Genomic DNA, 11,490 nt, shown 5'->3' with positions numbered 1-11,490 from the left:
ATGCATTTGACACTATAAACAGAGAGCCCCTCTGGAACATGCTAAGATATTATGGATGCTCAGGAACCTCATGAAGCTAACTCAACCAGTCCACAACAGAATGACAAGACAGGTCCTTTTGCTTTTTCCAATGGGGTATAAAATAGGGTTGTGTGCTAACCACAGTGCTATTCAATTTTTTCTTCACTTGCATGTTGTCATGTACTTTCCAGGATCTGAAGAAGGAAGTGTAAATCAGGTACTGCTTGGATGGCTCTCTCTTTGATCTTTGCTGCTTAAATACATAAACAAAGTGTACTGTCATTTAAGAAACCCACTTTGCTGATGACTATGTGCTCCTGCAGCACAAAGATTGTAATCTACAGTTGGTGTTGAACAAATAGTCAGAAGCTACTAAGCTATTTGTCCTGACTACCAGCCTGAACAAAATGGAAGTATTTACCAGCCCATGCCAAGTACCAAGCTAACACCCAGCTAACAAATGTAAACATCTTCAAATACTTGGGATCCTTGTGTAAAGAAATTGACTCCATGATCAGCAAGGCCAGCCAGGTTCAATCAGTAAAATATCCATATCTTCACATAGCTAAATGTTTACAAAACTGTATTTATCCTTTCCCTCCCATATGGACATTAGTCATGTACTCTGTACCAAAAGCATATCAAACAATTCTCCACTCAATCCTTGGAATTCATTGACAAGACTGTGTCCTCAGTCTAGAGATCTTGGATTGTGCGAAGTCCACCAGAACTGAGTCCCTAATATCAGAGCCCAGATGTAGTGAGTAGGTCATATCATCATAAGAAACAACCACTAAATGATTTCTTTTATTGCTTTATGATATTCTGAAGACTGCAAAGAAACTTCAAGGTTAACTGCACAGTTGCTACAAGACATTATAAAACAAATCCTATGCCACTGTGACAGCCAGCCAAGGGTATTAGAACTGTCATTGCTGATAGAACCACTTGTGAACCCTGTGCTATGAAGCTTCCATTAGCTTTGAAGACATGTCTGCTAAAAACTGATAGAAAACCATGAACAGGATCACAAAATAATAGCCACAGTTACTACAATAATGGACTTTCACTGCCCCATTGTACTAGACTCTGTGATTCCAGACTGAGACTACAGAACCACTTATGTTCTGACCCAGACAGAATGGATTTCTTTTAGTCCCATCCAGGACAGACAGATAACTCAATATAAATGATTGCAAAACAGATAAATATGCTTATTCAGAGGAAATACTTGCAATTGTGTTGGTTGTTTCTTCTGTATATTACTCATATGTTCATTTCCATAGGTAAATTGATAATGAATTTTCCCCTCCTCTTCTGCATAAACATCACATGTTAGCATAGGACCTCCAAGCCATGTGGCTAGGAGACATGAGGCTGGATGAACAAAGACATTCCACACTGGGCACATAGCCAGTATGTCCTGAGAGGAACTCAGAAACTCCTCCCACTGACCCATTAACATGAGATGACTGACTAGCTAGACTGCATTTCTCATAATCCATCTCTGAAGGAAACAGCACTTAACTCAATAAATGCCAGATATTCTAATATACTGATACAAGCTCTCTAGTTAGGGTTATATAGAGCTATATGATCCAGAACAACTTACATATCTACAAATGGACTGCATGACAGTATCTTTTTCGGATCCAAAGGACTACCATATATTGGAATATATGATGATAAATATCTCCTGAATCAACTATCAGATGCAAACATAAATAAGCTTTTGATATATTGTACAATTGTTGGAATGACAGAATAAAAAAACATAAAACATGCTTGTCACTTCACTGTGGTTAAAAAAAATCCGCATCTGCCAAAATATTCATTTCACAGAGTTTGCAAAATGCTGATATGTTAGAGTTAATATGTGAATAAAAATTCTCCTCGTGTCATATTGTCATCACAATTTGGGAATAATATGGCTAAAGGCCAACTGATTCCTTGCCATTTGAAAACCATGGTGGTTTGCCTTTAGGAGACTTTAATTCTGACTATAATTGAGCAAAGTAGATCTCAGGGTTCTTTAAAGAAGTACAGTATCATTTGTGAGAAGTTTATTCTGCTGGACCAAGAAAAGGCAAGTGGTAGAAAGCTTAGCAAACAGACAACTTCACAGTCGAAGAGCACCTGGCATCCAGGCTTGTGATAAAATCAGACATCTTGTCTCCATGAATCATTTTATACATGTAAAATTGCAAGTGCTCATATTTATAGTCATTACAGTGTCTTTGGAGAGCTTACAGAATAGTGGTAGGAAGGTACAGTCACATTCAGAAATGATTGAATTGTTTTTATTTTCTAACACCTTTTTTAAAACTTTCTTGGAGAGTAAATATCATTTCAATAAACATCATGGAACTTTGCTGAATTGCTTTGAACTAATTGCTACCAAGTGTATTGTATAGGGTTATAATATTGGGGATAAAATTGAGGATACACCACTCTATAAGCAGCTCTGAGCTACTGCAAAATATAGAATGTTAATGTTATATCTTTAAATATATATAAAGTATCTTTCTCAAACATGTTGTGTTTCAACTTTCATGCTGGCCAAAGTTTTGAAGCTAAAATCTAATGGGATGAGAGTTTATCAAATTTGGATGTTAATAACATCCATTAAATGTGCACATCAAAGAGCTTTGTAAAGAAAGCAAAGAAAACACACTTTTAAAGACTCTTCCTAATTCTACTGAAAGGAAATGGTCTCCTTTATTTTGAAAAAGTTTATCAATCCTTTTACTCTCTGTGAGGGGAGAGAGAGGAAAAACAACCCTCATTTGTGGCTGCTCCAGATATGGTCTTCAGCTCTTTGCTGAGAATATTTCACACCCAATCACAAATAACACCTGGAGCTAGCAAGCAGCAGGCAGTTATGTTACTAGTTTCTGTAGCAATAAAACTGACATTCCCAGTATTAGCAACACTAGTGCCTTTTTGTACAGATTAACCCTGGGAACCTGATATATGGATAAGGGCAATCAACAAGGTTGAATCAGACAGCAAGTTGTCTGCCTGCGGATATGGGTGGGAAGGTTGATTGCTGTCACATTTCACATCTAAGTATCTTCAATGAAATAAGCAATTGAATCAGATCTCCACATCACAAACTGTATTATAAAAGGTACTGAGCCCAAATCATAGAAATCCAAAAGCTAGTGCCAAGAAGGAAAAAAAATAGTAATAAAGTGTCCCAAATTGGGAAGAAACATAAATTACCATCACATAGTTTATAAGTTGCTTATAAACTGTCATGATTTTCCTAATCATAAATATTACATAGAATTGTGGAAATTGGTTTTTCTTTTTTCTGAAAGCAATACTAATGCTAAATAACTTAAATGCTAAATAACTATTACGTACCAGCAAAATTGCATGAAAACATACATTGCAGTACATGAAAATGGATGTCCCTCATAGAGTGGGCAGCAGCTTTACTCTCTATTTAGTGAGTGGAAAATAATTTTCATTAGCCCTCAGAGCATTCCTAAATTCAGAGACAGGATGTTACCACTTATGCTTTTCCCACCATTATTAAAGATTTGTGTTAGCATTTTATCTACAATACAAACAGACTTAACTCTGGGGAACAACAAGGTCATGGACACAAACCCAATTCTCAACAACCATACATGCCATGATACCTTAAAGAGGTTCACATATTAGTGTTGGCTCAATGGGATTTTAAAACTTCCCGTGTGAATTAATTCTGCCTTATCTAAGTTCTTGATTACAAAAATGTTGAGAACCCAACGATGTATTTACAGTTTTTTGAACTTTTAAGAGAACCAAAATTTGCATCTGTTAGTACTTGAACTACATTGTTGATTCTTTTTCCCAGAGACTTTGATGAACCTTATACATCCTGATGAGATGTCCACTGAGACTAAAAGTATAGTTAAGTGATGCAAGCTATGTTTCACAGTATGCTAATCTAATTGCTGTGTTTATGAAATATATTGCAAAGTTTCAAGTAGAAGCAGCTCAACCTTAGGCTGCATTTGGGTTCACCGGAACATTAGGTTAAAATGTGAAATTAAGTAATTAACAACTGACTTAGTGCATTGGGTGAATCCAATTGCAGTCTAAGGTGAGAGCTGCTTCTACTTTCCACTCTTGATGCCTCAAGCTTTGATAATTTGAGACCATTGATTTTATTATTTTGTCACTTTTGTTTTGATAAATTTATATACAGATAATTCTCAACTTACAGCCATTTGTTTAATAATCATTTAAAATTACAGCAGTACTAAAAAGTGACTTATGACAACTTTTCACACTTACAACTGTTGCAGTATCCCCATGGTTACATGATCAAATTTGGATGCTTGGCAACTGGCGTGTATTTATGATGGTTGCAGTGTCCTGGGATCATGTGATCAACTTTTGCAACCTTCTGATAAGCAGTCAATGGAGAAGCCAGATTTACTTAACAACCATGTTACTAACCTAACAACTGCAGTGATTCACTTAACAAATGTGGCAAGAAAGATAGTAAAAGGAGACAAAACTTACTTAACAACTGTTTTGCTTAGCAACAGAATTTTTGGGTCCAATTGTGGTCATAAGACTACCTATATCACTTTATTCTGTATAGACTCAAAATATTTACAATATGCGAGAACCAAATGCAGCCATTCATAACACAGCTAAACTTTGTTTACATAAAAGAATGCCCTCTGTGTTCCTCATATTCTGTATGTATATATACTGTATATGTGTGTGTATGTGTGTATGTCTCTGTGTGTGTGTGTGTGTGTGTGTATAGAGGGAGGGAGGGAGGGAGGGAGGGAGGGAGGGAGGGAGGGAGAGAGAGAGAGAGAGAGAGAGAGAGAGAGAGAGAGAGAGAGAGAGAGAGAGAGAGATTTTATATAATCCTCAACTTCTGACCACAACTGGTCCATTGCTAAGCAAAACTAAAGTTAAATGAGTTCAATTTTATGAACGTTTTGCCATGGTCATTCAACAAATCAGTGAATCTGACTTCACATTGACTTTTTCAGAAGCTGGCTGGGAAGGGCATAAATGGAAATCACATTACCCTGGGACACTGCAACTGTCATGAATATATGCCAGTTGCCAAGATTTTCCTCGTGTGATTATGGGGATGATAGACTGAATATGAGTTTTTTCAGAAGTGTTGCAACTTAGAATGGTCACTAAACAAATGGTTATAAGCTGAGGACTATTATTCATGGAGAAAATGAAGGGTGGGAAAGCCTTAGTTCAGGTATATCAAACGTGCAACATATCGGGACTTTTTTCCCATTGCCGGCAATGGGCTGGGCGTGGTTTCGGTGTGACGCATCCGTGACACAATTTGACATGCCTGCCTTAGTTGATGATGAAGGAAATTAATGTATCCAATCTAATGGATTGTTTGCCTGTCCTTTGCTTCCAGTTATTGGGAAGTTCTGCTACACTAGGGAAGGCCAGCTGTACATGAGGATCATATCAACAGGTCATTGTGTTTATTATTTCAGAGTTTGTATTTTCTAGTCTTACTTTCTTAAAAACCTGGCTTGGCTTATTTTTTATTTTCTACAGTACTACTTTTGCTTGAAGTTGATTGAATGACCTGCCTGGATACAGATTTGGTCCCATCCACCTACATTACTGTGTCTATTTAAGCAAGACACTTCTAATGGGAGATTAAATGAAGTCTGATCAAAAGTCTACATTTAACTATAGCTGATGACTTTTGAAGTTGCAGTCCCATCACATCTGGAAGTTATAAAGTTAAGGCAGCTCCCAAGTCGATTTCAATATTTAAGTAGAAATGTGAGATTATCTGTTATATCACCCCCTCCACCCAATTTAGCACCCATCTTAAAATACTATGCATTGTAGGAAAATATCTTTGTAACTCGCTCAGAAGATTAGAAATTTCAGCTTGCAAAATACTACAAAAATGTTTATGAAAACTTATTTTTCTCTTTAGAAGATAGGATGGTTGCAATGCTAGCATTAAGATGTACAGATTCCTAAACACCTTGGCTTTCAAATATGCTGTTTCTGGGAATCTTGAAAAAATAAATAGTATTTTAAGATGTATTAGCAGAACTATGTGATAGTGCAAGGAGGGAACATACAAAAATATTCGGAGCATAGTATCTGAATAATAATAATATACTTGACCAAATTAGATTTTGCAACAGGAAGAGCTACCAATTTTTTCTTCTGAGAAATAATCTTTCAGTTTCAAGTGTGAAGACAAAAGGACAAATCAGTATGGGCCTGCTGGCAAAACTATTCCTTGGTGCATTGTTACTACTCCAAGAAACGTACTCTTAATTTTTGAGATAAGTCAAATGAGACACATTTCCACTGTTTTATTTCATTTATATTGCAGATACACCATGAGGTCCTAAATAAAACTAGTTACACAGAACACAGTATTAACATCCCATCCAAGTAATTTCAATCTAGATTCAGTCTATTTCATTTGCTATTTCAATAACAAGCATATAGTTGCATAATAGATGGCATTTCAGATGATTGAAGAGCATACAGTTTGGTTTGGACCCAGGCATAATCATAGTTAGGAGAGACCCATAGGTCTACTTTGGCAAAGCCTTAATCCAAACCTGTGGATTTTATTTGAAAAGTCTAATTCTGATATTCAAGAACATTAAAGTACACTACATAACAAAAATAGAAATTGGATTGACAGAGCATAGCAAGACCAAAATTGCAATATTAAATTCAGAGAACTTTGCTCGTATGACATATTGAATGTATTGCCATATGTCAATCTTTTTTGCAGCCAAAATTATAAAAGTACAAAATCTATAACAATTATATAGAATTTAAAAGAAGTTCAAGAATTCTAACAGTAAATCTAAGTTCATGAGTTAGCTAGAAATCATTACGATAGGGTATGGGAAAACAACTGGTAATAGAATAGATCTATACCGCAATGTATTTGGAATACTGTGAAAAAATTTGAGCTATTATTAAAATGTATATTATATGGAGGAAAATATATAAAAAGCAGGATGAAATTGTGAACTAAAGTTTTCCGCTGCCAACAGTGATGGAAAAAAGAGCAGGCAAGTGGAGGAACAAGGAGATGGCTTGAGATTGCCCGTATGTTCTCCCATCAGCTGCACCTCATGAGGAGACTGTAGGACAGGGTTTCTGGCAGGCTTAGAGCTTTGGGAGACATCTTGCTGAAACCACAGTCAATGTTTTAAAACAATATTGGTTTACATACTTCCTTTTCTAATCACTTTCAAAAATGGTTTGTTAATTGCTTTTCAGCTATTAGAAATGAGAAGTTTTATAGCACCAGGTGAGTCTCCTTTTATAGCACCAGGTGAGTCAAGCTATTCTCCAAGGCTCCTGAAGGCAGGACAAGAAGCAATGGGTGGAAACTGATCAAGGAGAGAAGCAACTTAGAACTAAGGGGAAACTTCCTGACAGTTAGAACAATTAACCAATGGAACAACCTGCCTCCAGAAGTGGTGAATGCTCCAACACTGGAAGTTTTTAAGAAGAGACTGGACAGCCATTTGTCCGAAATGGTGTAGGGTTCCTGCCTGGGCAGGGGGTTGAACTCGATGACCTCCAAGGTCCCTTCCAACTTTATTATTATTATTATTATTATTATTATTATTATTATTATTATTATTATTATTATTATTATTATTATTATTATTATTATTATTATTATAATCCTTCACAAAAGAAATTGCAAGTACAAGATTAAGAACTTAAAAACATTCATTTTTTGAATAAATAGCAAATGGATTGCCACTGATATTAGAAAGTTAAAATTTCTTTTGAACTGGACTGGAGCAAACCTGAAAAAATTAAAGATTACAATATAGGAAGAAGAACACTTAGATTTGAGTTACTAATACAAAATGGAGGAAAATACTTTCATATTGGACATATTGAGGGATATTTGTGAAAAATAGACCCAGCTGTTAATTTTAGTCTGCCATTATAGTGTTTTAAAAAATATTATAGAAGAGGAACAGGTTTTACCATACAAGACTGAGTCTGATGAGAAAGTGGACTTAAAAATGACAGGTTACAAGAATGATATACCGGGTATACAAATAAAACCAGCTGATGTCTTAATAAAAGGAATATACAAATGCAAGTCAAAACAGCAACCTGAATAACTTTCCAGTACTGGATTTATAAGAGATTTGTTAATGTTTTGAAAAATGTTGTGAAAGGGGACAAAGAAAAAATAGGAAAAAAGTCAAGTTTTAAGACATCATTTGAAGGAATTAAAAATCAACATTTTTTAAAAAAATAAAAGGAATATAAAATTGGTGCATTTTATCAAGGTTTATCATTTTATCAAGATGTTGTGTTATCTATGTTAACCCTTACTCAACCTTTAATGATTTAGGACTAAATAATATGGTAAGTTTTAAGGATTTATAAATAGATAAGAGATGGGATATGGGGGGAAAAAATTTGTATTTTAGGAGGTAGTAAGTTACTAAAATTATATTTGTTCTGATAAATGACAAATAATTTCTTTATATATTTTTCTTTTTCTTTACTATATTCTTATTTGTTTTTTATTTTTTCTCTTTTTCTTTTTAATTTTCTACATGTTGTATTTTTATTCTTTATTTTTCTTAATTGTATTTTTATCTTTTTAATTGTAATGTTTGATACAATTACTATAGAAAAAGATACAGAAAAGAGCAGCCAAAATAATAAGTGGTTTAGAATAATTCTCCTTTACGGAAAGATTATCACATTAAGATTCTGCTTAGACAGAAAATGGCTAGAAAAAATAAGATAATAAAAAAATCAATGTTCATAGAAAATGTGGATAAATTTTCTTCCTAATTCCTATTAAAATTAGATTATTTATAGGAAGATTTGGCACAACTGCATAGTTTCAACACAGAATTCCTGCAATTCGATATGGTGATATCCACCAATATAGATGGCAGCTTTCAAAACCATCTCACCTTCCCATCCTTCCATGTTTATTCTTGTTTTGTATTGGTTGTTATGGGCTGTCTTGAAAGCCAATGGTGTGTAGCGGTTAAGGTATTAGGCTAGCAACAGGAGGCTGTGAGTTCTAATCCTGCCTTAGGCACAAAGCCAGATGTGTGACCCTGGGCCACTCACTTTCTCTCAACTCTAACAAGGAGGCAATGACAAACCAGAAAATCCTTGCCAGGAAAATTGTAAGGACTGTCTAGGACAGTGATGGCGAACCTTTTAGAGATCGAGTGCCCAAAACCTGGCCCCGCCCCCACTCCATCTCCCTGCCTCGACCGCCTGCCCATAGGACCACTCACTGCCTCCAGGGCCCGCTGCCGATCGCCCAGGCAGCCCAGCAGCACTATGGCGGCTCACCCTCTGCCCGCGCTCTGCATCATCAATTGCATGATGGGGTGTGAGGGCAGAGTCTTGTCTACGCTGCCTGGCTGCCATGTCCTGGGCTGCGCTGCTCCATGCGGGCCACGCTCGGGGGCGACTCTCCTTCAGGGGGGCTGCTGGAGAGGAGGGGGTCATGGGGGAGGCAAGGCTGGGGCAACGGCACATGTGCCCACAGAGAGGGCTCCGAGTGCCACCTCTGGCACCTGTGCCATAGGTTCGCCACCACTGGTCTAGGAAGTCTCTAAGAATTGGACATAAATGAACTGAAGAAAAAAAACACAAGCTGCCTAGATAATAATATGAAATAAATAAAATAAATAACACAATCTGCCATCCTGGATTCCCCTGTTATCCTAGAAACTTGTTAAATGAGCTTTGCGTGGCTTTAGTTGATACCAGTAATGTATAGTGAATAATTTTGTCCATGTCTCTCAGCCCTAATGATGGGGAAAAGATGTAATGTACTAGTGACACAACACTGGATGATGAACTACAAGCTCAAAAGTAGTACAATCTGAAAGAAAAAAATGAAGCCATAGCCCTAGATCGGGAAAAATAAATGCCGCCGTTCCCCTTGGATTTTTTTTAAACATTATCAGACCACACTTTCAGGCAACTTGCTTGTAATCAGGTAGCCTGATATTACCATTTCATTCTGTTCGGCAGGAATCATTCAAAAATAAAACAAGAGGCAGGTTTATACTATAGCTATTTTCATCTCTCATTTCCTCCCCATACTTTTGAAGTTAATGTTCTAAATTATACTAAGCAAACGTGCTAAAATAATCACACTACAGAAATCAGATTAATTGTCCATGTGGTCCATTCTTAAGAAATGTACAGTGAAGGAAAACTGTCAGAGCTTCAACTTTTCACTTTTACTTTCATCAATAATTAAATAAATCAAAAGCATGCTTCTCGGAGTCCATTACCCATCTACCTTTCTCCAGCAACTTATCCTTACCATCTCACCTTGGAGAATTATTCTGATGATCACTACATGACAGCAAAGTGGCCATTTATATTTTTGCAGTTCCAAATTAAGGAAAGTTCTCAATCATGTTTGGGAACAAAATATTAATTTAAACAAAAACTAATTCTGAGAATAGTTTGTTATCCTTGAAAATGAAAAAGAATGAAATTGTTATTAACCAGAATGTACAAAGCTACAAAGGTGAATCACAACAATGCCATTAGGATAGGATCCTGTTTTATAACCTCCTAAAATTTCAAGTAGGAATGACTTTCTCATCACTTAATACCACAAATCGAGGAAGCAGCTGTACATGATTCAATTTAATTATAGTTAAATCAAAACTTTGAGAAGTTAGACGGCTTTGGTATGCAAAACCAGAGCTTTTTTTCTAAAAAAAAAAAAAAAAGGTGCCAGAACTCACACACATTATACAACCCACTTTGCCTACCCTACAAGGTTCCATCCCAAAAAGGTGCCGGAACTCCGTTCTGGGCGTTCTATGAAAAAAAAAGCCTTGTGTAAAACTGACTTTAAAAATATCCCATATATCGCAGCTATCCCCAATCTTTCTGGCTCCATGAACCAGGAGTGGCAGTAACAGCAGTGGGGGGGGGGGGGGGGGAGGGGATGGTTTTCTGCTCCCAATCTAGATCCCATGCATGTGCAAATGAAACTTCACACACTCACCCGACACTTCTACGGCCTGATTCCCAACAGGACACAGACTAATACCACTTTGCAGTCTGCAGGTTTGGGACCCCTGATATAAAGAATGTCCTTTTGAATTGAATGGCATTTCTTGATAATAACAGTTTCAAAGTTTATTCTTGGTTATTTCACTCGTGAGCTGAAAATATAAAGTGAAATACGGTAGCTTGATATCCCTCTTGAGTGTGGCTGTTGAAAGTATGAGGACTTTAGAGATTTTTTTCCTTATTTAATTTCATCTCTCTTTAATTAAAGCAATTTTAAAGGTTTTCCTGTCTAAAATCTATCAGTTGCAATCACGCACTGGCTGCACATCTACAATATTAATATAATACAGTTTCATGCTCAGAATACTAGTGAACTAAATAGTCATATTTACCTAAGTAAAAATGGGAGAACAGAATATCCACAAACCA

Source organism: Protobothrops mucrosquamatus, unplaced genomic scaffold (genome assembly GCF_001527695.2).
Source record: "Protobothrops mucrosquamatus isolate PMUCROS unplaced genomic scaffold, P.Mucros_1.0 scaffold12, whole genome shotgun sequence".
In the NCBI taxonomy this organism is placed as follows: domain Eukaryota; kingdom Metazoa; phylum Chordata; class Lepidosauria; order Squamata; family Viperidae; genus Protobothrops; species Protobothrops mucrosquamatus.
The sequence above is the reverse complement of the archived record's forward strand: the minus strand, read 5'-3'. Positions refer to the sequence as shown.